The sequence below is a fragment of the Hippichthys cyanospilos genome, unplaced genomic scaffold (genome assembly GCF_059441005.1).
Source record: "Hippichthys cyanospilos isolate Australia breed blue-spotted pipefish unplaced genomic scaffold, RoL_Hcya_1.0 HiC_scaffold_71, whole genome shotgun sequence".
Taxonomy (NCBI): domain Eukaryota; kingdom Metazoa; phylum Chordata; class Actinopteri; order Syngnathiformes; family Syngnathidae; genus Hippichthys; species Hippichthys cyanospilos.
The window spans coordinates 50,001-55,000 of NW_028283427.1; positions in this window are offsets into that span (position 1 = coordinate 50,001).

A 5,000-nucleotide genomic window follows, 5' to 3' on the forward strand; every position below is an offset into this window, starting at 1 on the left:
CGGTCCGTGTTCGTGTTCGTTACGCGGCCCGCTCGGAGCGAGGCCGCGGCGAGCGCGTGGGGCCGCCCGCTGCCCCGGTCCGTGTTCGTTAAGCGGCCCGCCTGGAGCGAGGCCGGGGCGAGCCGAAAGGCCGCCCGCTTCCTTTAGTCCGTGTTCGTTAAGCGGCCCGCCTGGAGCGAGACCGGGGCGAGCCGAAAGGCCGCCCGCTTTCTCTGGTCCGTGTTCGTTAAGCGGCCCGCCTGGAGCGAGGCCGCGGCGAGCCAAAAGGCCGCCCGCTTCTCCGGTCCGTGTTCGTGTTTAATATTCGGCCCGCCCGCTCGGAGCGAGGCCGGGAAGAGCGGCTAAGCCGACCGCTTCTCCGGTCCGTGTTCGTGTTTCATAAGCGGCCCCCCCGAAAGGCCGCGGCGAGCCAAAAGGCCGCCCGCTTCTCCGGTCCGTGTTCGTGTTTAATATTCGGCCCGCCCGCTCGGAGCGAGGCCGGGGAGAGCGGCTAAGCCGACCGCTTCTCCGGTCCGTGTTCGTGTTTCATAAGCGGCCCCCCCGAAAGGCCGCGGCGAGCCAAAAGGCCGCCCGCTTCTCCGGTCCGTGTTCGTGTTTAATATGCGGCCCGCCCGCTCGGAGCGAGGCCGGGAAGAGCGGCTAAGCCGACCGCTTCTCCGGTCCGTGTTCGTGTTTCATAAGCGGCCCCCCCGAAAGGCCGCGGCGAGCGGCAGAGCCGCCCGCTTCTCCGGTCCGTGTTCGTGTTTAATATTCGGCCCGCCCGCTCGGAGCGAGGCCGGGAAGAGCGGCAAAGCCGCCCGCTTCTCCAGTCCGTGTTCGTGTTTCATTAGCGGCCCCCCCCCACCCGGAGCGAGGCCGCGGCGAGCGGCAACGCCGCCCGCTTCTCCAGTCCGTGTTCGTGTTTCATAAGCGGCCCCCCCCCTTCCGGAGCGAGGCCGCGGCGAGCGGCAAAGCCGCCCGCTTCTCCAGTCCGTGTTCGTGTTTCACATTGCCGGGGAGCCAGGCACTCATTTGTGACAAAAGTGGCACTCTGTCATATTTTCAGAAAAGTGGGACTTTGCCATATTTTCGAAAAAGTGGGACTTTGTCATATTTTCGAAAAGTGGGACTTTGTCATATTTTCGAAAAAGTGGGACTTTGTCATATTTTCGGCTCCAAAAGCTCTTAAAATGCTGTTCCCTATATATGTGCCGATAGTGTTTTGGAGATCTGGGTCAAACCTCCGCATCTTTTTGGTTTGAGGGTAGAGGTGGGGGGTCAACGCAAAAGATGCGGGCACTTAGTCATTTTTTCGGTTGGGCGACCAGGGGCGCTGTTGGCACTTTGTCATTTTTTCGGCTGGGCGACCAGGGGCGCCGTTTGCACTTAGTCATTTTTAAGGCTGGGCGACCAGGGGCGTTGAGTGTTTGGGCGACCAGGGGCGCCGTTGGCACTTAGTCATTTTTTCGGCTGGGCGACCAGGGGCGTTGAGTGTTTGGGCGACCAGGGGCGCTGTTTGCACTTAGTCATTTTTTCGGCTGGGCGACCAGGGGCGTTTGTTTGCTGGGCGACCAGGGGCATTTTTGACACTTTGCCGTTTTTATGGATGGGCGACCAGGGGCGTTTGTTTGCTGGGCGACCAGGGGCATTTTTGACACTTTGCCGTTTTTATGGATGGGCGACCAGGGGCGTTTGTTTGCTGGGCGACCAGGGGCATTTTTGACACTTTGCCGTTTTTATGGATGGGCGACCAGGGGCGTTTGTTTGCTGGGCGACCAGGGGCATTTTTGACACTTTGCCGTTTTTATGGATGGGCGACCAGGGGCGTTTGTTTGCTGGGCGACCAGGGGCATTTTTGACACTTTGCCGTTTTTATGGATGGGCGACCAGGGGCGTTTGTTTGCTGGGCGACCAGGGGCATTTTTGACACTTTGCCGTTTTTATGGATGGGCGACCAGGGGCGTTTGTTTGCTGGGCGACCAGGGGCATTTTTGACACTTTGCCGTTTTTATGGATGGGCGACCAGGGGCGTTTGTTTGCTGGGCGACCAGGGGCATTTTTGACACTTTGCCGTTTTTATGGATGGGCGACCAGGGGCGGCTAGTGGCTGGGCGACCAGGGGCATTTTTGACACTTTGCCGTTTTTGTGGATGGGCGACCAGGGGCGCCGTGTGGCTGGGCGACCAGGGGCATTTTTGACACTTTGCCGTTTTTATGAATGGGCGACCAGGGGCGTTTATTGGCTGGGCGACCAGGGGCATTTTTGACACTTTGCCGTTTTTATGGATGGGCGACCAGGGGCGGCTAGTGGCTGGGCGACCAGGGGCATTTTTGACACTTTGCCGTTTTTGTGGATGGGCGACCAGGGGCGCCGTGTGGCTGGGCGACCAGGGGCATTTTTGACACTTTGCCGTTTTTATGAATGGGCGACCAGGGGCGTTTATTGGCTGGGCGACCAGGGGCATTTTTGACACTTTGCCGTTTTTGTGGATGGGCGACCAGGGGCGCCGTGTGGCTGGGCGACCAGGGGCGTTTGTGGGACCGGGCTGACACCGGGACTTTGCCTTTAATTCGGCCGCTCCAGGGAACCAGGAACGCCGGCCTCTGCTCAGCACAAGTCGGCCTGAAGTGGGACTTTGTCATATTTTAATCCTGGGCGACCAGGGGCGTTTGAGGGACCGGGCAGACACCGGGACATTGCCTGTTATTTGGCCGCTCCAGGGAACCAGGCAGGTCGGCCTCTGTTCAGCACAATTCGGCCTGAAGTGTGACTTTGTCATATTTTAAGGCTGGGCGACCAGGGGCGCTGTTGGCACTTTGTCATTTTTTGGGCTGGGCGACCAGGGGCGCTGTTGGCACTTAGTCATTTTTTCGGATGGGCGACCAGGGGCGTTGAGTGTTTGGGCGACCAGGGGCGTCTGTGGGACTTTGTCATTTTTTCGGCTGGGCGACCAGGGGCGTTTAGTGTTTGGGCGACCAGGGGCGTTTGTGGGACTTTGTCATTTTTTGGGCTGGGCGACCAGGGGCGTTTGACACCGGCACTTTGCCTAATTTTTAGCCGCTCCAGGGAACCAGGCAGGTCGGCCTCATTCCTGCACTTCTGCCCCTGAGTTGGGCGACCAGGGGCGTTTGAGGAACCGGGCGGACAGCGGCACTTTGCCTGATATTTGGCCGCTCCAGGGAACCAGGCAGGTCGGCCTCATTTCAGCACTTCTGCCCCTGAGTTGGGCGACCAGGGGCGTTTGGGGAACCGGGCGGACACCGGCACTTTGCCTAATATTTGGCCGCTTTAGGGAACCAGGCAACTCGGCCTCATTTCAGCACTTCTCCCCTGAGTTGGGCGACCAGGGGCGTTTGGGGAACCGGGCGGACACCGGCACTTTGCTCTTTTTTTGGCCGCTTTAGGGAACCAGGCAACTCGGCCTCATTTCAGCACTTCTGCCCCTGAGTTGGGCGACCAGGGGCGTTTGGGGAACCGGGCGGACACCGGCTTTTTGCCTAATATTTGGCCGCTCCAGGGAACCAGGACACTCGGCCTGACTTCAGCACTTCTGCCCTGAGTTGGGCGACCAGGGGCGTTTGGGGAACCGGGCGGACAGCGGCACTTTGCCTAATATTTGGCCGCTCCAGGGAACCAGGCAGGTCGGCCTCATTTCAGCACTTCTGCCCCTGAGTTGGGCGACCAGGGGCGTTTGGGGAACCGGGCGGACACCGGCTTTTTGCCTAATATTTGGCCGCTCCAGGGAACCAGGACACTCGGCCTGACTTCAGCACTTCTGCCCTGAGTTGGGCGACCAGGGGCGTTTGGGGAACCGGGCGGACAGCGGCACTTTGCCTAATATTTGGCCGCTCCAGGGAACCAGGACACTCGGCCTGACTTCAGCACTTCTGCCCTGAGTTGGGCGACCAGGGGCGTTTGGGGAACCGGGCGGACACCGGCACTTTGCCTAATATTTGGCCGCTCCAGGGAACCAGGAACGCCGGCCTCTGCTCGGCACAATTCGGCCTGAAGTGTGACTTTGTCATTTTTAAGGCTGGGCGACCAGGGGCACTGTTGGCACTTAGTCATTTTTTCGGCTGGGCGACCAGGGGCGTTGAGTGTTTGGGCGACCAGGGGCGCTGTTGGCACTTAGTCATTTTTTCGGCTGGGCGACCAGGGGCGCCGTTGGCACTTAGTCATTTTTTCGGCTGGGCGACCAGGGGCGTTTGTGGGACTTTGTCATTTTTTGGGCTGGGCGACCAGGGGCGTTTGACACCGGCACTTTGCCTAATATTTGGCCGCTCCGGGGAACCAGGCAGGTCGGCCTCATTCCTGCACTTCTGCCCCTGAGTTGGGCGACCAGGGGCGTTTGGGGAACCGGGCGGACAGCGGCACTTTGCCTAATATTTGGCCGCTCCAGGGAACCAGGCAGGTCGGCCTCATTTCAGCACTTCTGCCGGTCAGTTGGGCGACCAGGGGCGTTTAAGGAACCGGGCGGACACCGGCACTTTGCCTAATATTTGGCCGCTCCAGGGAACCAGGCAACTCGGCCTCATTTCAGCACTTCTGCCCCTGAGTTGGGCGACCAGGGGCGTTTGGGGAACCGGGCGGACACCGGCACTTTGCCTAATATTTGGCCGATTTTGGGAACCAGGCAACTCGGCCTCATTTCAGCACTTCTCCCCTGAGTTGGGCGACCAGGGGCGTTTGGGGAACCGGGCGGACAGCGGCACTTTGCCTAATATTTGGCCGCTCCAGGGAACCAGGCAGGTCGGCCTCATTTCAGCACTTCTGCCCCTGAGTTGGGCGACCAGGGGCGTTTGGGGAACCGGGCGGACACCGGCACTTTGCCTAATATTTGGCCGCTTTAGGGAACCAGGCAACTCGGCCTCATTTCAGCACTTCTCCCCTGAGTTGGGCGACCAGGGGCGTTTGGGGAACCGGGCGGACACCGGCACTTTGCTCTTTTTTTGGCCGCTTTAGGGAACCAGGCAACTCGGCCTCATTTCAGCACTTCTGCCCCTGAGTTGGGCGACCAGGG